Genomic DNA, 22,206 nt, shown 5'->3' on the forward strand with positions numbered 1-22,206 from the left:
CCAGCAGGAGAGCAATCAATAGGACAGAATTAGCATTCTGAAGTGCGCCCGGCCAACACATGCACATAATCACCTCCAATCGTTTGTACTGTAAGAGCGAACTTCTGCAGATTCTGTACACCGATTTCCAGAAGGGGGATGGGGGAGTCTAGACCATAGGATCACAACCTTGGTCCCATCAGGCTGCTTAGCATTCACACTTTAAGATGACCTTCCTCAATTTTAATCTTTTAAAAGCAAACCTACTGCTTGAGAACCTTTGAGCAGACCATTCACTTCAACACAATTTCAATTTTACAAATTTTATGCAGGTTATTTAGCTGTAAAGGTCTCCCTAGTGTAGATATCCATAAGCTCCGAGCCTGCTGCTGGGTGCCGCCATCTTGGAGTTGTCTATTATGTTTATCAAGTTTCCCGACCTTGGTGAGACCAGGGCCCAGTACCTTCTGCAAAAACCCTCCATACCACACCAGTTAACCACTTGCCAACCTGACATTTCTCTCCTACATGTAAAAATCATATTTTTTTTGCTAGAAAACGACACAGAACCCTCAAACATTATATGTGTTTTGTTTAGCAGAGACCCTAGAGAATAAAATGGCGGTTGTTGTAACTTTTTATCTTGCGCAGTATTTGCACAGCAATTTTCAAACGCGTTTCATACAGTAACGTTTTTTGTATACTATGAAAGATGAGGTTACGCCGAGTAAATAGATACCCAATATGTCACGCTTCAAAATTGCACACGCTCGTGGAATGGTGCCAAACTTCGGTACTTAAAGAGGAGCACCATCCTAAAGTGGAACTTCTGCTCATCGGATTCCTCCCCCCCTCCGGTGCCACAATTGGCACATTTAGGGGGGACAGGATACCTGTCAAAGACAGGTATCTTTTCCCACTTCCGGGAGTCCGGCCGCGGCGTCAACGCTGGGCTCCCTCCTCCAAAAAACGCAGAGGTGATCAAAAACCACCAAAAGAAAGCTTGATTTGTGGGAATAAAAGGACAAACATTGTATTTGTGTACAGCGTAGCACGACCGAGCAATTGTCAGTTAAAGTGGTTGTTAAGCCACTCTTAACTTGTATACACCATCAGCACTGCCTTCTATTGCAGTGTCCCCCTCTTGGTGCGCTTTATAAAAAGAAATGCTGCAAATACCTAATTTCACTACCGAGATTGCGATCACATGACTGGAAAGCTTTCTCCTTTCCTCCTCTGAGAGATGCAGCGGGTGGGGCCGAGATTCCTCTGCTAATGTCAGTCTGGAGGGGAGGAGGAGAAAAACTGACTCGTCATGTGATCGCAATCTCGGCTCTTAAATTAGGTATTTACAGCATTTATATTTATAAATCATTCACAGAGGGGGACACTGCAATAGGAAGAAGTGCTGATTGTGTATACAGGTAAGTGTTATGAGAGCAGCATGAGGGGGGAGGGGCGGCTCACACACAGACAGAGAGGGGGAGGAGGACACAAGAGCAGAGAGGAGAGCAGATAGCAGGCTGCTGATGACAGAGGCATGTACACTGACCACGGTGTCTGGTCTCAGCAGCCACGATACACTGTGGTCAGTTTGCAGATGGGTGGGGAGAAACTGTCAGGATCAGACAAGTTTTTTAGGTGTTACAGGGGGCCAAATGACACAGGACAAGCACTAGGTCATATCACATGCTTTAAAGGCGCAGGATACTTTTTTTTTGGGGGGGGGTAACAAACCCTTTAAAGTAATGCAGTGCTATATCGCAAAAAAATGGCTTGGTGATGAAGGGGGAATTTTCCAAGGCGGGGACACGCTGTCCCTCTGCCCGGGGTTCTCAGCTCTTGATTGGATAGATTGATAGCAAGCAAATCCAATGACGCAGGGCCATGGACGCTAAGTGATGGACTCGGGAGCGCACCCACAACCTAACCCCCCCCCCCCCGACAGCGCTTCTCCTAGGGGGTTATCTGATGTGGGGAGGAGCCGCGAGAGCCGCCAAGGGACCCCAGAAGACAGTATTCAGGGCCACTCTGTGTAAAACGAACTGCACAGTGGAGGCACGTATGATATGTTTTTTTTTAAATAATCAAAGCATTAAATCCCTTTATTCTGCGGTCCGTGCTTTTCACACCGTTCTTCAAAAAATGAATCACACACACGAAAACGCAAGGCACATGTTGGAAGATCTGACAAATCATTCCAATATCCAGTGTGCATCGTCCTTCATGACCCTGCAGAGGAAATTTCCTTCCGTCCTCTCATTACCATTCAGGATTGGTATACAGGGGATTTACATAACTCACTGACTCAAGACGCTGCCTAGCGAGCATGCATCCTCTATAATTAGAATTTCCCTAATGGGACAATATCCATAACAACAGCGAGCGCATTAACCCGACGGTGACCTCGGCCGCACAAAATATTCCGGTTATGTGCCTCTGAAATGTGCGGCCTCCGCTGTTCACCGAACAAGAATCCATGGCCAAAGAAAGCCCATTCTCATACGCAAGTCTCTTATTATATGTATTTCTCTATTGCTTTTCCTTTCTTTTCAACATTTCATTGTTGATTTCCAATAGCAAAGGGACAGTATTACTCAAGCAAGGACAGAATGTTGTCACCCTATAACAAGGACCTTTATGGCAGGATCAAAAGATATTATTTAACCACCTGCTGACCGCTCACAGTAAATATACTATGAGCTGGCGGCAGGTACATAGGCCACACTAGGGCCTTATTGTGCTTCTTCTTGAGCCACTCTGCTTTGTTGCTTTAGACGTGTGTTTTGGGGCATTGTCATGCTGGAATACCCATCCACGACCCATTTTCAATGCCCTGGCAGAAGGACGGAGGTTCTCACCCAAGATTTGATGGTACATGGCCCCGTCCATAGTTCCTTTGATGCAGTGAAGTTGTCCTGTCCCCTTAGCAGAAAAACACCCCCAAAGCACAATGGCCCGGATTCACAAAGCCCTTACGCCGACGTATCTCGAGATACGCCGCGTAAGTGCAAATATGCGCCGTCGTATCTGTGCGCCGTGCCCACAAAACTAGATACGCCTGAAAATAGGCTTCATCCGACCAACGTAACTTGCCTACGCCGTCGTATCGTGGGCGCATATTTACACTGGGCACATTTGCCGCTCCCATTGATTTTCTATTCACATATGCAAATGAGGGAGATACGCCGATTCACGAACGTACGTCCGTCCGACGCAGTGCGCGTAAAGTCATACATCCGGTGTAAAGTTATGCCCCATAAAGGAGGTGGAACTCAGCAGCATCCATGCAAAGGGCTGCACCAGGGAGCTCAAGCCGTCGTATTTTACGTTGTTTACGTTGGACGTGAATATGGCTGGGTGTAGGTTACATTCACGTCGTAGGCAGTGATCCGTCGTATCTTAGGGAGTCGTTCCGACGTGATTCTGAGCATGCGCACTGGATGCGTCCACGGGATGGCCGCCGTTCGTTATTTGTCACGTACGACTTACGTAAACATCGTAAAATCCGACGGCACTTCTAACGTCCATACCCTAAACGACTTAGACCAGCTTTTTGGTGGTTTAACTTTACGCCGGAAAAACGCCTTACGTAAACGGCGTAAATTACAGCGACGGGCGCAAGTACGTTCGTGAATCGGCGTATCTAGCTCATTTACATATTCGACGAGTAAATCAACGGAAGCGCCCCTTGCAGCCAGCGTAAATATGCACCCAAGATATGACAGCGTAGGAGACTTACGTCGGTCGTATCTTGTCCAAATTTAAGCGTATCTGGTTTCCAGAATACGCTTAAAGATGCGACGGCGCTCATTCGGACTTACGACGGCGTATCTACTGATACGCCGTCGTAAGTCTACGTGAATCTGGCTATTAGTTTTCTGCCAAACACAGCATTTTGCTTTTAGGCAAAAAAGTTACATTTTGGTCTCATCTGACCAGAGCACCTTCTTCCACGTTTGCTGTCCCCCCCACATGGCTTCTCGCAAAATGCAAACGGGACTTCTTATGGTTTTCTTTCAACAATGGCTTTCTTTTTGCCACTCTTCCAAAAAAGCCAGATTTGTGGAGAGCACGACTAATAGTCTTGGAAGGTTATCCATGTCTTGGTAAGTTTGCAGTTGTGCCATACTCTTTCCATTTTGATGGATTGAACTGTGCTCCGTGAGATGTTCAAAGCTTGGGATATTTTTTATAACCTAACCCTGCTTTAACCTTCTTCACTGACCTGTCTGGTGTGTTCCTTGGCTTTTGTGATGCTGTTTATTTACTAAGGTTTTCTACAAAACCTCTGAGGTCTTCACAGAACAGCTGTATTTATACTGAGATTAAATTACGCACAAATTTACTAATTAGGTGACTTCTGAAGGCAATTGGGTCCACTAGATTTTAGTTTAAGGGAATCAGAGTAAAGGGGGCTGAATACAAATGCACGCCACGCTTTTCAGATATTTATTTGTAAAAAATTCTGAAAACCTTTTATCATTTTCCTTCCACTTCACAATTATGTGCCACTTTGTGTTGGTCATAAAATCCCCATAAAATACATTTACTCTTTTGGTTGTAACATGACAAAATGTGGAAAATGTTCAACGTGTATGAATACTTTTTCAAGGCACTGTATATGGTCTCAATCGCAAGCATTTGCCTTCTTCACTTCCTCCAGCCCTAAAAATCTTTGGGCCAGATTCACGTAGATGGGCGTATTTTTGGGCGGGCGTAACGTATTTGATTATTCACAAAGCACTTGCCTGTAAACTTGCGGCGGCGTAGCGTAAATCACCCGGCGGAATTCAAATTCGGCGGGTAGGGGGCGTGTCATTTAAATGAAGCGCGTCCCCGCGCCGAACGAACTGCGCCGGCCGCGACTGAATCCCAGTGCGCATGCTCCAAATCACGTCACTACTTGTCAATGAAAGCGATGCAAGCGTAACTTACGCCCAGCTCAATTGTGAATCGACTTACGCAAACGACGTAAATTACGTCTGTCCCGACGTCCATACCCAACATTGGCTGCGCCTCACTATAGCAGGGGTAACGTTACGCCGGGTATAAGTCTTACGCAAACGACGTTAACAGATACGGCGGCCTGGCGTTCGTTCGTCAATCGGCGTATTTGCTCATTTGCATATTTAACAACGGGAACGCCACCTAGCGGCCAGCGTAAATATGCATCTAAGATACGACGGTGTAAGTGCCATACGCCGGTCGTATCTTAGCAACATTTACGCGTATCTCATTATGAGCATACACTTAAATTTGCGCGGGCTCAGATTAGGACTTACGACGGTGTATCTAGTGATACGCCCGTCGTAAGTCTTTCTGAATCTGGCCCATAACCTTTTCCTGCCTAAAAATGTTTGGGAATGCGGACATTCGGTAAAACTTTGTAGAACCATTAATAAAAATAAAATAAAAATCCAACCACACAGGCCAATCCTTCCTTTTTCAACACGCACTTTGGACACTCTTCCGCTATTGTCCATGGACACCTTTTAAACCTTTTTAGCTGCAGACCACACGGAAAAGCTTTTACGAGAGAAGGAGAACGCTAGCACTGTTTGGTAGAAAGAGACCAATAAACTCATCATGCTGACTGCACAGGAACCAAGAGCGGTGGAAAACAATAGAAGAACAGCTTAATTGCACTTTAAATCCATAATAAGCACATCCATACGAGCTGCACTCCCACAGCTCATCATTTCCAGACACTCAGAGATTCACGTGTCACTGGTGGTACCACCCAACTCCCATCCTAGTCATAGTGGCTGTACCATTAAGATTACAGAGCTCTCATGTTTACCACCTCTGGGGAAACGCTGGACCTTATGGTTGCATTTACACTACTGGGTTGCAGTAACGTGTAGTAGGGATGAGACATTGTCCCGATACGCCGCTGCAGAGATTGGGAAATGTCTCACTGCCTGTGATTAGCGCAGTGCAGACTTCCTGGCGGGCTCAACACGCCAGAGCTAATCCCCAAAGTGTAGTAAAGACCAGGAGCGGTTCGTCCATAGAGGGCGCCGGAGCGCCGCCCCCTCTGGCTCTCGCACAGCCACTAAAATATATAGATTCATGCATTGTATGAATCTATATATTTTCGCCGCTGCCACCCACTATTCAGCTGGCCTGATGTTGAGCGCCAGACAGCTGAATAACGGCAGCTGGTTGCCTGTGTGGAAGTGCCTATCAGAGTCAGCGGCCTTGGATAAGACTGACAGGAGTCTCAGACAATCAGGTAACCCGATTGGCTTAAGCGTCATCGAGGGCACACTGGCTACAATTGCGGGGCACAGTGGCGACAATTGCGGGACACAGTGGCAACAATTGCGGGGCACAGTGGCGACAATTGCGGGGCACAGTGGCGACAATTGCGGGGCACAGTGGCGACAATTGATGGACACAGTGGTGACAATTAATGGGCACAGTGGTGACAATTGATGGCATGGCATAGTGGTGACAATTGATGGCATGGCATATATATATTAGCTTGTCGCTTACTTTTTTACATTTTTGTATAATTTTCTTATTATTTTCCTTATTATTTTTCTTATTCTTTACTTTATTTTATTCATTTAATTATTATTTCTTATTATTTATTTATTTTTTATCAATTTTGTTCACTTAACTTTTTTTGTATCACACAGGAGAAAACGATTCCCTGTGTGATAGCAATTGGAGGTGACATGTTTTCTTTATTGACCCTGTCACCTCCAAAACAGGAGTCCTAGCACTGTGCTAGAACTCCTGTCACAGCTGAGATGGGAAGAGCACAGCTCTCCCCTCTCTCTGTGTACATCGGCAGCAGGGACAGGAGACAGACTCGGTGGCCGGGGGGAGGACGGAGTCCCGAAGACAGAGCCAGCAGAGAGAGGTATGTGGGGTGGGGGGAGAGGGGAGGACGGACGGGAGCACACATTTTACAAGTGATTGCGGCGACATCGAGTTAACGAGTGAGCGGATTCCCCCATAACTTACCGCCCTTAACTGTATGTTCCAGGCGTCGTGGGACTCAATGCCACTGCCGCCCCTTGGCACCCTGCCGCCCCAAGGCCTGGCCTCAGTGTCCTTGTGGGAAATCCAGGCCTGTACCCACCCCTTGTCACGGCCCTACCTACCCTACAAAACTTTTGATTGCACATACAGATTACCTTTGTAAATTCCAATAAGCAATGGCTGCGGCTACAAAAATGTATTGGTAAAATGGATGTTTTATATTGGTAATAAATATAAATTTTGGAATAGAAAAGTATTGTGGTGACTTACCAATACAGCAATATTCTTGCTCTGATCCTAAAGAAGGATGTGGCCCTTATATAGGCCCCCTTGATGTCATTGTGACGTGTGCTGTGACTGTGAAGTACGTCACTCTCTAGAATTTGACTAATAGATTTTTGGGGATTTGACTATTGTCGGATTCCTGATACACTGCCGCATTCCAGTAGGTCATTAGCTGCTCACTGGTTATATCAGCAGAGGTGCATGTGGAAATCATCTGTTATCTGCTAGTAAACAGCTCTGCCTAGTATCTCCCGTGCACATTGTGACTCGCCCGGAGCAGGATGAAACAACATCTAGTGGATGGTGGAAAGCCGGGCCGCTGGCGGGATTTTGCAGACTTGCTTTGAGTATATACCTGTCCCTTGCACGGTCTGCAGCACTTGTGAATACCATACAGCCACTGTAATATAATATGCCCAGCTAAGGTAAGAGATCTACTCTAGAGATAAGCTATGCGTGTCCCCAGGCACCTCCGCTGAAGAATTCATTTACAAAAGTGCAATAGTTACTGGCACTCAGAAACAAAGCAAATCTCTGCAACGTTCTACTGAATTCACAAAGACAGGAGGGGTCACAGAAAGAAAAAAAATAGACAGGCAAAGCATGTTATAAAAGGCCCACCTAACAAAAAGCACTTAAAAACCATGCATATTTTAAATGCAACTTCTATAAATACCTGAGTTCGATTGGATTCCATCCTCTTGTAATCCCCTGTACAACACAGCTCAGACTAGGAGAGAACAGAGAGATGACCTTATCAGTCTGCTGTGGCTCCTTCACTGTCCAATCACAGGTTGGTGACAGGGAGGTAACGGCAGCAAGAAGAAAACAGGTCAGCGGGCTGGCTGTGCAAATCTCAGGACGGGATGTATTGGAACTGTGCATTCAGCTATATGCTTGAACTATAAATCGAACTGTCCGGTAAATCTACCCCACTGTCTTCCACAGCTTGCCGAAGTCATTATACTAAAGCTGGGTTTTGAAAGGAGGCTACAGGCAAAAGAGAAGCTTTTTATAGACGAGGCGGAACGTAAAAAGGGCTGAAGGCAGACGTGGCACAATTCTGTAATAAAGGAGACACAGCTCCAATCTTCCAGTCCATTAAATAGGAATGGGTGATGTTCCCGTGCTAGGAATAATAGACTGCCTGAACTGTACATGTCACTACGTTTCCTAAACCCTCATTATCCCGCCAAGGATTCTGGCAGACACCGACACAGTCTCAGACAAAACATGACTGTAATCTTCCAATAGAACCGCTAAGAAGTAAAACGCTGGAAAATCTTTATGTTGGAGAGAGCCGCCGCTTCAACGACATCTCACGAAGCAGAAAGGATTCACTTTCCTGACATATAAGAAGGTGTAGGCTCTAACAATGCGGGGTTTACATCTCTACATTACGAAATACAGCTATAGGATAACTTACAGGGTCAGTCCACTCAAATGTGATTTTTTGGGGTTTATTTCTCAGGCCTCGTACACATGACCGAACATGTCTGCTGAAACTGGCCCGCGGACCAGTTTCCGCGGACATGTTCGGTCGTCTGTACGGCCGACCGGACAATTTTCCGGCGGATCGGACAGGTTTCCAGCGGACAAATGTTTCTTAGCATGCTAAGAAACATGTCCGCTGGAACCATGTTCGATGGTCAGTATGACTCATCGGACATGTCCGCTCGCCCGAGAACCCGCGCAAGAGGTCGAAGTGATTCGACGAATGCGCAGAAGCATTGAACTTCCGCGTCAGAGAACGTCGGTGTCGTATACGTCACCGCGTTCTCTGTCCGCGGGGATTTTGGTTTGATGGTGTGTACAACCATCAGACCAAAATCTGCTAGCGGACATGTCCGATGAAAACGGTCCGCGGACTGTTTTCATCGGACAGATCCGCTCGTGTGTACAAGGCCTCAGAGGATTGCAGAGATGTTGGCTTCCGTTGGTGGATGACAAGATGGGTTCAGTTTAAGCTCTTTTGGCTCTTGTAGAAGGCCATCAGCCAATCAAGGAATGAACCAGGAGCAAACCTCTGCGGTAGCATACAACTCATAGCCAGCTATGAAATCAGGGTAGTCATTGACTTTCTTATCCCCTTTTTCATGCTTTTTAATACAGGGGAACCCTTGAAATAACTTAAGGAACTCTTATGTTACATTAGAATGGTGGTCAGTGGGAATAACGCTTCTTGTATTGTTAGTCTATGGGAAGAATGACTCGTACACACAACCGTTTTTCTCGGCAGGAAAAAAAAAAACGAAGTTTTTCCCGACGGTATTCCTCTCAAGCCTGCCTTGCATACACACGTTCAGGCCAAATACTGCCCGTCCAAAGCACGGTGACGTACACCACGTAGGACGGGACTATAAAGGGGAAGTTCCATTCAAACTGCGCCACCCTTTGGGCTGTTTTGCTGATCCTCGTGTTAGTAAAAGTTTGGTGAGAGACGATTCACGTTTTTCAGTCTGTTACAGCGTGACGAATGTGCCATCCCCATTTCGAACACTAGTTTTACCAGAACGAGCGCTCCCGTCTCATACTTGATTCTGAGCATGCACGTTTTTTCCCCTCGGAAAAGCATACACATGACCGGTTTTCCCGACGGAAAAAAGTCCGCCGGGAAAAAAGAAAAAACTTTTTTTCCCCCGCAGTTTTCCTGTCGGGAAAACTGCGATGGGGCATACACATGGCTGGGATTCCCGGGCCAAAAGCTCTCATAGCAGTTTTCCTGCCGGGAAAACCGTTTGTGTGTACGAGGCATTACAGATAGCTAAACCTATCATGGAGTGGCAGACATGGATCTCTTCTCAAGGAACCAAACAACAACAAACATACATAAAGTTCCGCTAAAACTGTCAGCCGTGTATGTGGGTATATCACTCTGGAAAATATAAAATAAGCTAAAGAACCTGTGCAGCTGCCAACCACTGGAAGAATGGATAACAAAGAACAAAAATCAAAGAAGCAGCGCTCAATGGGTGTAGCATTAGTACTAGAAGTCCTTAAATAAGGTAAAAAGTTTGTTTATTGCACTGTAAAAAGATCAATAGACAGCAATATAAAAAAAACTTCCAGAGTTTATCAGAACAATCATAAAAGCAAAATGACTAATATAAATACTAATATAAACACCGTTGTTTGGGGGGGGGGGGGGGGGGGACGGTACCACGGTGACTTCTGGATGGAGAGAGGTTGACTCCAGCCGATCAGCTTGCAGATGTCAAATGGAAAAGATGTAATAATCCTGGCAGATAAGAACCCGGTGGTAAAAGGGAGATAATTGACTCGCAGCCTCCAGCTGATGTTTAGACTTCCCTGCCGCCACAGGGGAACAACTCAAAGGAACGGAGATCTCCTGTGACCGGCGGGCGGCTCTGCGGTGAGTCACGGCATGAACTCCGTTGCACCGAAGGTTAGGGCTATCCGCTGCCGGAGGGGAAGACGGGCAATGCCGAGCAAGACTGACTGGAGCCGGGCACCCTAAGATGACATTAGCGTCTAGTACTAATGCTACACCCATTGAGCGCTGCTTCTTTGTTTTTTGAACAAACAACAACCTATGGAGGAACTGTAAGGTTCCAATGGACTCAGGATTACAAAGCTTTTAGGTGGATTCAGAAAGACTTAGGCTGGCGTATCAGTAGATAATGTTTAGCATTGGTTCTGAGCATGTATGTTTGTACTTTGGACTTTAGTACGATGGACTTGTGTACACACGATCGGATTGTCCTTCACCGGGCATTTGTTCCCGGAAAGTTTGAGAGCTTGCACAGCGAACATTTGTCAACAAAAAAACATAGAAAATTGTCCGATGGAGCGTACACACGGTCGGATTGTCCATTAAAACACGTCCGTCGGACCATTGTTGTCAAAAAGTCTGATCCTGTGTATGGGCCTTTAGGCAGGATGATATGTTTTGTCCCTCCACACCTCTGTCAGACTTTGTACTCCATTTTTTTTTTTTTTTTTTAACATGTCATACAATACATTATACCAGAGGAATGTCACATAATATGAACCCTTCGTGTTATCACCACACCCAATCTGATGATGATGAGTCACAATCTTATGGGGAAGTTTCAATTTTTATAGAAATCTCCTTTAAAAAATACTTTCTGTACTCTAACGTAATAAAAAAGGAGCCATTTTTCTCCAAAGAAAAGTTCCTGAAATTCACAGAGATGGCTGTTGTGAGAGTGATTGGGCCAACAAGTCTCTAAGGCCTCGTACACACGATAGGTTAAACAGAGGACAACAGTCTGATGGACCGTTTTCATCAGTCCAAACCGATCATGTGTGGGCCCCATAGGTTATTGAACCATCTGTTAAAAAAGAGCCAACTTGCTTTAAATTTAACCGATGGATTCCTAACCGATAGGTCAAAACCGATCGTTAGTAGGCACAACCATCGGTTAAAAATCCAGGCATGCTCAGAATCAAGTCGACGCATGCTTGGAAGCATTGAACTTTTCTTCAGAACGTCGTTGTGTTTTACGTCACCGCGTTCTGACACGATGGTGTGTGGGCGCGACGGACCATCAGTCAGCTTCATCGGTCAACCGATGACAACGGTCCTTCAGACCGTTCTCATCGGATGGACTGATCGTGTGTACGCGGCTTTTGTGATGCTGAACTTGTATTAGGGAGTTGACTTTCTGGTGCAAAATGATATGACATGACCATCTGCTCTAAAATCTTCCAATTCTAGCCCTGCCATAAATCAGCATCATCTATAATCCAGAACTAATCTATTGCAGCTCATGCATCTCTTGATCTCTAAAGCAGCAGATCAATAAACCTTCTTACACAATCCTCAGCTTTTTATAGTGTCAGTCCTTCCGAGTGCGGTATCTCAATTTTCTCTAGATGGCATTCAATAAAAACCACCCCATTCCAGGTCTGCACAGATGGAACAGCCAATGAGAAACGGTAATTGACTGCCCAACTCTAGCCAGAAAATAGAACTTTTGTAGTCAGGGTAAAATCTTTCCATTAAAGCGGGAGTTCACCCATAAAAAAATTTTTACCCGTAGATTGATGCTCATTTTGTCTAGGGGAATCGGCTAGTTGTTTTAAAATCCGAGCAGTACTTACCGTTGTAGAGAGCGATCTTCTCCGCCGCTTCCGGGTATGGTCTTCGGGAGTGGGCATTCCTTCTTGATTGACAGTCTTCCGAGAGGCTTCCGACGGTCGCATCCATCGCGTCACGAGTAGCCGAAAGAAGCCGAACGTCGGTGCGGCTCTATACAGCGCCTGCGCACCGACGTTCGGCTGCTTTCGGAAAATCGTGACGCGATGGATGCGACCGTCGGAAGACTGTCAATCAAAATAGGAACGCCCAGTCCCGCAGCCCATACCCGGAAGCGGCGGAGAAGATCGCTCTCTAAAACGGTAAGTACTGCTTCGATTTTAAAACAACTAGCCGATTCCCCTAGACAAAATGAGCAGGAATCTAAGGGTAAAAAGTGGTATTTCCGGGTGAACCTCTACTTTAAGGGACAAAGGAATTCAGAAACCGGCAAGTTATACGGCTGCCTACAGGAGGTTGGAAAATTGGACATTGGGAAACAGAAAAGTCATAAACCAGCCTCTGTATAACCCAACATGCTTCAGTACATGACCAAGCAATACACAGGGCCACAAAAAACACAGAGGGATGGGACCCGTGTCCCTCAATGGACTCAAAAGAAAAAGGTTTTACAGCAAGTACAGAAATCCTATTTTCTTCATCATTCATTGAAGGACACAGAAATTTCAAAACTGGTGGGATGTCCAAAGGTGGTCCAAACAGAGGTGACAACAGTCCTGACAAACTCACCTACTGGGAGACCTTTACAAAACAGAGGTGCTTGAAGGACCAACCCTGAATCTGAGTCATATGAGGAGAACCCTAGCAGGGACCTCCCATGAACAAAGGGGGACCCCCAGAGAATCAACCTGGTGCTTCAGATCAGGACAGAGATGCCATCACCAAGGGGAATGAAACACTGAGCCTGAACAAGCGCGCAAGGCAACCCACCAGTATCCACTGAAACAGTTGGAACCAACATAACTTGAAAGGGAACTAGACTAACAAAATGGTGCGGCCAAGGAAAAAAAAAAACTTCTTTGATAACTCCAAAAGAACAGGTGCCTAGTAGGAATTTTAGAATCCAAAAAATTGCCAAGGAGTTGGAAAGCTAGAAAAAATTGGACAGACGCAAGTTGAGTAGAGGAGAGTTATCTCGGGCTGGCTTCTAATTCTTCTGTTTGCCAGTGTCCCAATCTCCTATAGGCGGCATTATAACCCATTTCTGAATTCCTGTGTCTTTCAAAGCAGTGGTCATAAACCTGGCCTGTTAGTGGGCCCTGAGGACAGGGTTGATGACCACTGCCTCAAAGGTCGATGGAGGAACTAGCTTTGTACAGAGAAGGGAGGTGTTGACATTGGCACTTGTGGGTTGATTTAACTTCACTTACTGTCCCAGTGACAAGAAAAGTAATCGATAGCCCTCCAATGGAAAAAAGAGACAGCAACAAAACCTCAATTAATTTAGTAGAATCAGGCAGGGTTGCAACATTTTTCACAACACTATTGCCTTGTATCTTCCTGTCCAGGTGACCCCAGCACCCTTATTTCTTCTCGTGTCACCAGGACAGAAAGTGAAGGTAAATTTCGACAACGAGGACACAGGCAGAAATTCTAGTGGTCTAGTGGAAAATATATATATTAACACAGGGCTCGACAAATCCCGGGCGCCAGGTCGCCATGGCGACTAGAAATAGTGTCCTGGCGACTTGGCTTGGAAGGTGAGCAATCTGGTGAGCTGGCGCCATCTGGTGGCGAGCTGTTGGTATTACAAGTTATTACCACCAGATGTGAGCTGGCGCCATCTGGTGGTGGCCGTTGGTATTACAAGTTATGCATTACAAGTTAAACAGCAATTCTAATGTAATTTTTCACTATTTTCACTACCATCTTCTTCCCTCTAATTAGAACCCCCAAACATTATATATATTTTTTATCCTAACACCCTAGAGAATAAAATGGCAATCGTTGCAATACTTTCTGTCACGCCGTATTTGCGCAGCGGTCTTACAAGCGCACTTTTTTGGGAAAAAATTACACTTTTTTTAATTAAAAAATAAGACAACAGTAAAGTTATCCCCATTTTTTTTTATATTATGAAAGATAATGTTACGCCGAGTAAATTCATACCCAACATGTCACGCTTCAAAATTGCGTCCGCTCGTGGAATGCCGACAAACTTTTACCCTTTAAAATCTCCATAGGCGACGTTTAAAAAAATCTACAGGTTGCATGTTTTGAGTTACAGAGGAGGTCTAGGGCTAGAATTATTGCTCTCGCTCTACCAATCGTGGCGATACCTCACATGTGTGGTTTTAACACCGTTCACATATGCGGGCGCTGCTCACGTATGTGTTCGCTTCTGCGCGCAAGCTCGTCTGGACGGGGTGCGTTTTCTGGCTCCTAACTTTTTTATCTGGCTCCTAGATTCCAAGCAAATTTGTCAACCCCTGTATTAACAGATGTAGTGGCAACACCAAAACGTGAGACACAGCCAGTAATATCAAAGACATCTCATTACTGGAGTCCATTAGTGGCCCACCAGACTCCATTTACAACTGAAAGAAAGAGAGGGGGGATTTTGGGACTTTGAATGTAGCATGTACATGGACACAAAAGGTACATGCTTCATTCAAAGTCTCACCCCCCCCCCCCTCTTTTTGTCACATATTATGGATGGAGGCATTGGACCTACACCTCATTTAAAGTCCCAAACCTTTTCCTTTATTTACCACATTGTGGTGTACTGCGCCATAGTAGGGGCCTTGCTTGTATTTTCCATGATCTGCTGTTCTCTAGGATGAAATATAGAAATTTTACTTAAAAGCAGCAGCAGCATTCGCCCATCCAGAAGTACCAGTATGGTGGGCCCCTGCACACACAGAGCACACCGGAGAGCATGTGTACTGTGCTGAGTCTTGCTTGACTCCTACAAGGGTTAACCTTTTCAGCAATTCCTACAACAAGAAAAGGATTAGGCAGTAAAACAGGTTTGTGTCGGAGGAAGGATCGACTTATTAAGATGTAATTCCAGTGACTCACAGCGCACAGCAGCTGCATGGAGGGAATCCCAGAAGACTTGACACACGTCACTTACAATTCACATATTACCGCATAGCAAGCCTAAGGATAAGTGTAATGCTGCCAGCTGACGGCACCCAGTGCCAGTCCATTTATTACCGCACACGACTAGAGCCAAATAAGCCGGTGCAGCCACAGGAAATCGCAGACGGCCTCTGTCTATACCAATTTGTCAGCGTTGTTCCCAGGACACTGGAATGTTCATAGAAGCCGGTAAACATTTAAATAGGAAATCTAGCTTATATCAAGTTTTCTAACAATACAAACGTGCCATAGACCCATCTGTTACCCTTGCAGCCAGCTGTCTACATCCCGCAAGCTAGAGATATTCTAAAACAGCAAAAATAACTCACAACCAGCAGTGGCGGCTGGTGCTCAAAATTTTTGGGGGGGCGCAAACAAACTGAAAAAAAAAAAAAAAAAAACATCAATTGCAGCTACTGTGCCACCAATTGCCGCCACTGTGCTCATTAAACAGTCACGCAGCCACTATGTCCATCAAACGCAGCCACTGTGCCATCAAACGCAGCCACTGTGCTCATTAAACAGTCACGCAGCCACTGTGTCCATCAAACGCAGCCACTGTGCCCATCAAACGCAGCCACTGTGCCCATGAAACGCAGCCACTGTGCCCATCAAACGCAGCCACTGTGCCCATCAAACGCAGCCACTGTGCCCATCAAACGCAGCCACTGTGCCCATCAAACGCAGCCACTGTGCCCATCAAACGCAGCCACTGTGCCCATCAAACGCAGCCACTGTGTCCAAACACAGCCACTGTGTCCAAACACAGCCACTGTGCTCCTCAAACGCAGCCACTGTGCCCATCAAACGCAGCCACTGTGCCCATCAAACGCAGCCACTGTGCCCATCAAACGCAGCCACTGTGCCCATCAAACGCAGCCACTGTGCCCATCAAACGCAGCCACTGTGCCCATCAAACGCAGCCACTGTGCCATCAAACGCAACCACTGTGCCATCAAACGCAACCACTGTGCCATCAAACACAGCCACCATGTAAGAGATTTATTTTGCCCTCTTTGTTCCATTGGTGAGATTTACCTTCACTTCCTGTCCTGTAGCCAAACAGGAAATTAGAAGAAATCCCTGCAAATTAAAATAATCTTTTGGGGACAAGGTCACCAGAACTAGTGTCCCCATTGGAAGATTTCCTCTCTATTACTTTTCTGGGGAAAACCCAAAATGTAGGATTTTCTTTTACTTTCACTTTCAATGATAATGGTAAGCAGGACAGACATAGAGGGGGGATCTCTTTAACAGGGGCACAGAGAGCAATACAAACTGACAGGTTTTAATCTCTCTCCATTCTATCCAAAACTAGAAAAAAACATTTTACCTTTAGTTATACTTTAACAATCCAATATCGACTTGCTTGAACAAGTCAACAATGTTGTGAGTGCTGCCTGCCAGCTGGCCTTCCTGGATCCCCTGCATGCTCTGCAGCTAGTCCTCGGCTGTTTATTATCAGTTTCTAAGGACTATATATCCCATGGTACTTTGCTGCCTGCAAGCTCTGATTACTGTACTGACTCCACCTCCTGAAACTTATTCTCTCAGCACCTCTGTAGTTTAGAAGGCAGGCTCTGTGAAATGTGTGACACAGCAGTGCCTACTTACAGGGCATTGTGACTACATGTCTCAGAATTCAAGGAAGTAAATGTGTGGGATCTTCACAAAGTAAGTTTACAGACATCAAGATCATTCAGATTAATAGTAGGCTCAAAATAGTTTTTATCTTTTCTGTTGTTACTTCCCATCTTGTGACACAACAGGAAGTGAGAGATAATCTTTTCAAGGTATGTCCAAGGCGCATCCCCACCGCACACGTTCCTGAAAATGCCTGAAGAGTGAGTGGGTGGTGTAGTGACCACAGGCAGGAGACCGGAAGGACTTTCACGGCAAGAAATAAGCACACCAGAGGACTCCATTAGAGCATCCAACGATTAACTGGTTGATCACAGCAGAAGATAGCGGCGTCCCAGAGCCCCGCAGGACCTCCTTCAACAGGCTCCGAAACATTGCCTTTTCCAAGTAAGGGAAATCATTTCCTCCAGATGACCAGGTAAAAATCTCAGTTGCGGACACAGACATCGGCTCTACCCTTACCTCTAAAGACTTTTGGCTTTAGCTATACTTGATTTATGCCATTCCCCCTTTTCATGTCCTACCCATTATTTTGCCATTTGTCCTGGGCGATATGTACACAGGTAAAGACCCTATATACTGTGAGGGGTTAGCTCGGTAGCGGGGTGTGTGACCCCTTGGATGGGTTCACCACACACTGAATTTATACAGACTGGCAGTCGAAGACAGTTGAAAACAAAGTTTTTGGTTTATTTTTCCATCTTGCTGGAAAACAATTACAAGCATCCAAACAGCATAAACAAAATCAAACATAAAATAACTCCTAGCCACTCTGGGCGTCTACCTTCCACACAGGAACCTATCTATGAAGTCTAACACAGCCTACTGCTGGGTAGACAGTACTGGTCATACAGCACAAACAATAGTCTTTTGATTTTTATCACACAGAAAAATCAATCCTCTCCTCACCTCCATCGAAGACCTTCTGGCACTGCTCTCCTAACTCACACAGCCTTAGGAGTGATGCAGCCAATTTAGTGGTAACCCTCTGGACTTCTTATAGAGGCCTTAATTGCCTCATTCTGAACAGCTGGAGTCTTTCAACGCCCTTAGACCTTGTCTGGCTATATTTGCAGCCGACGCCCAATAATGATTGGTGTATTGTCTAAAGAAGCCAGAAATGTATGTTCCGTCTGTGACAACACCCACAGATTTACCTGACTTCCTGTCACAATACACAGAACCAAACTGCCCCCTAGAATTTTCCCAGGAAAACAAGGAGTGCATCTTGGTGAGCCTACTTCCTTTTTAATATGATGTAGTCTATATGGTACAGTTCTGTTGGAAAGCCACTTTAGATGTCTTGGAAAAGCCAGAACATCCGATGCCACGCTACATGAGGGGCAATTGACAATGCTGAAGTTTAAGGATTGGGGGTGAGCTGGGGGTGTGGTAACACTCTAGGCCAAGACTTAAAACCACAAAAAAAAATATCTATGGACAATTAGCTCATGTTTATTGTATATCAAACCCCGCCCATCATTTGTAGATACAGAAGGAAAGAATGTACTGAAGAAATAAATGCAAGTAAAAGCCCAACTGATGGTGAACATCTTTTTATAGTCCTGTACCAATGCCTGCTATGATTGGTGACCAATTTGTCTTTGAAAGTTTTTCTATTAGTGAAAATGCTCAAACTGCAGTGGTCTATGCTGGCAGAGCTGAGTAACAGCCACACCCCTCATCACTAGTGTTCTCACATAGGCTTGTATTGTAGAAGAAGAGAGGGGGCGTGTGTCTGATCACTCCAGTTACTGCATGCTAATTACTAAAAGCACAGGGTCTAAATCCAGCCATAGATGGTTCAGCAGGGTCCGGCCATAATCTGATCCATGTATGAGCAGGCTGACTGTACCAAAGCCGATCTATCGACTTGGGTACAACCAGCATGTCAGATTTCTAGCATGCAATTATTGCCAGTGACTATAGCCACTAGCAATAATTCTCCCGGCCGGGACAGCTTCCCACCGGGAGAACACAATGGCTCCGCAGGAAGGATTCCCCCATCAACACTAGCTGTGTTGACGGGGAATCAAGCCATTTTCCTTACTGCAACCTGTGGGTGCAAGGAAGAAAAACCCATCATCTATGGCCTGCTGCACAGACATGTCTATACTCCATGATAAGACTAGGAAATTAAAGTTGTTGGTGCAATGTCCAACTGCATCTCTATTTCTGGAACTTCATTTGGGCATTACATGTATCAGCATGTGACCAAAACTTGTTACAGACACATTTTTAAAGAGAACCTGTATGACTGGGTACACAGAAGGTGCCCTTGCTGACCTTGCTTTTAAATGGAGTCCACTACAAGTTTGTTATCCTGGTCCTGATCTCTCCGACTAGGGCAGGGGTAGGCAACCTCGGCCCTTCAGCTGTGGTAAAACTACAAGTCCCATGAGACACTGCAAGACCCTGATAATCACAGGTATGACTCATAGAGGCAGAGGCATGACGGGATTTGTAGTTTCACTACAGCTGGAGGGCCGAGGTTGCCTACCCCTGGACTAGGGTGTCACTGACCTGAAATAAGCATGCCACCAGTGAGGGCTGACAAGTCTGACATCCTAATTCTTCACGCTAGTTCCCGATCAATAATATACAATCTCAGAGCCTGTCCGCACTGGCAGCTCCTATACTGACATTTTTACAGGTAAAACTGGTATTTTAAAACTGATTGTATTACCAAAAAGACATAAATGATGTTCCTTACCATATAAATTCTGTGTCTTTAGGGAGTCTTCTTTCATTTGTAGCAGTTTCAACAGCAGCCTGTCATAAAAGAAGAAATAAGTCATTACTGTACGGTCTTTATGATATTACATGATTAAAAAATGCCTTAAACCAAACTCCAATAATGAAATGTGCTGCTAATAGTGGACTAAAAAAACAGTACTGGGCTTGCAGCGTTACACCAACCAGGCTGGTGGTGGTGTAATGGTGTGGGTGGTATTTTCTTGGCACACTTTGGGCACCTTAGTACCAATTGAGCATTGTTTAAACGCCACGGCCTACCTGAGTATTGTTGCTGACCATCCCTTTATGACTACAGTGTCCCCATCTTCTGATGGCTCCTTCCAGCAGGATAATGCACCATGTCACAAAGCTCCAATCATCTCACCACTGGACAATGAGGTCCCTGTACTACAATGGCCTCCACACTCACCACATCTCATCCAATAGAACACCTTTGGGATGTGGTGGAACTTGAGATTTGCATCATGGATGAGCAGCCGACAAATCCGCAGCAACTGGGTGATGCTATCATGTCACTATGGAGCAACATCTCTGAGGAATGTTCCCAACACCTTGTAGAATTTATGCCATGAAGAATTAAGGCAGCTCTGAAGGCAAAGGGGTCCAACCCGGTACTAGCAAGGTGTACCGAATAAAGTGGCCAGGGAGTGTATAAAGTCAATGAAGCAGGGCTGTTACTGGTTACAATTTTCGTGTTCGGTTATTCGCTTTCTTTTTAATCGATTAATCGACTAATTTTGATTAATTATAACGCACATACAGATCCAACTACTTTTAGCTGATCTCCTTGCAGGCTGATTCCCAGTGCAGCTACCAACCACTGGAAGGCTTCATTTCCATGGACGTTTTTACAGCCACTTTTGTTAGCCTTTCTTACAGCTTAAAAACACCTGTCCATGTTTATTTTATTTATTTTTTTTTTTAAGCTGGAGCTCAAAAACGCTGCGGTAGCGTTTTTGAGCGTTTTTGAGCGTCTGGCGTTTTTACAGCTCTAAGGCTGGAGCTTCAGAACAAACTGGTCCTGGTTTGTTTTTGCAGCTTAAAAACGGCTCAGCCATCTACAGCCCAAAAACGTCATGGTGGGCATGAGGCCATAGACTAACATGGAGAGCAGTTTTTAAGCTGCAAAAAAAGCTCAGAAAAGTGACTGTAAAAACGTCCAAAAACTTCCATGGAAATGAAGCCTAAAAATACAAAAAACACACAAAGGCAGCGCTCAATGGGAATAGCATTAAAACTTTTATAGTCTTCAAGTAGGTAACAAAATAAATATTGCACTGGAGATCAAAATCGATGTAGCTACATAAACTGTAAAAATGGTGCGAGTAATACCAAACGGTAGCAAAAGCAGTCATAAAAACATGTAGCTAAGTATGATACTGGTATAAAAATGTGTACAACGATACCACTGCTGAATCCAGATGAGGAGGGGCTAACATCAGTCCGTCGGCATGTAGATGTCCCGTGAAGGGAACTATCGCAACTCCCAGTGGCTGTAAAATCCCAGGTTGATAGAGGGAAGTGTAACAGCCCTTGCGTGTGGCAGATAGTAAGGTCCCGCCGGCATGCAGATATGAAGGCACAGCAAAGGAGCCCTTCAGATGGACACGGCAAGCCCGTGACGTCACCGGATCTCTGACGGAAATCCCCGAAGACCCGGAAGTCGGCGGAGAGGTGAGTACCGATCAAAAGAATTTTGAGCGATCCAAATTTTTGGCGATTAATCGAGGAATTAATAGTAAATGTCCACAGACCTGCAATGAAGGTGTCTATTTAAACTCCGTTACAACTGATCAAGTCTGAATCAGAGAATAAAAAAAAAGACCGCTCCCATAATGCAACGCAACTTGTTTCTGTTCCACTTTGTGTAAGCTCTGCTATCAATTACCATGATGCAGGGAAATGGCACAGAATGGAAGGGTTTATCTGGCAGGTTTTCCTAGAAGCTTCTCTTTTATTACATGGACAGTGTGTAGAGGGGATGGTGACTTCAGCAGCACCTCCCCCTAGTGCCCATTTACAATTTTGAGGTGCATTATTCTCCCCCGTATTAACGTGCGCTGCGTTAAAGACAGCTCATTGAAGATAATGGGCTGCCGATGCAACAAAACGTCCCAAAATGTTGGCGGCCTACATCTTATAATGCAATGCCCTCTAATATTGTGTACTGCGGAATGCTACCTTGCAGGGGCACAGACTTGGTGCATTAAAATGCCATTCGTAATCAACAGCACTGAAACATGTGTAAAGTGTATTGCAGTAAGGCAGTAATGTAAACGGGTCGCTATCTTCTGTTCAATATTTGCAGAAAATGAAGCCGATAATTAAGATTTATTATCCATGGAGTCGCATACATGAGTCATTAACTTTTTCTATCAGCT

General features: G+C 45.3%; 1 protein-coding gene across 2 annotated transcripts in view; it reads right to left on the reverse strand.

Annotated features, from left to right (window-relative positions):
* Positions 1 to 19,840, reverse strand: part of PKIG (cAMP-dependent protein kinase inhibitor gamma) — a 35,020-nt gene extending 15,180 nt beyond the window's left edge. Inside the window, exon 1 of one of the 2 annotated variants that reach the window (XM_040331513.1) lies at positions 19,782 to 19,840. The gene's annotated coding sequence lies outside the window, so the exon portion shown is untranslated. Of the gene's footprint in view, positions 1 to 7,936; positions 8,040 to 19,781 lie in introns of those variants that run through there. The other variant, XM_040331514.1, reaches the window with a different exon arrangement.
* Between the last annotated feature and the right edge of the window lie 2,366 nt (positions 19,841 to 22,206).

The sequence above is a fragment of the Rana temporaria genome, chromosome 12 (genome assembly GCF_905171775.1).
Source record: "Rana temporaria chromosome 12, aRanTem1.1, whole genome shotgun sequence".
NCBI lineage: Eukaryota > Metazoa > Chordata > Amphibia > Anura > Ranidae > Rana > Rana temporaria.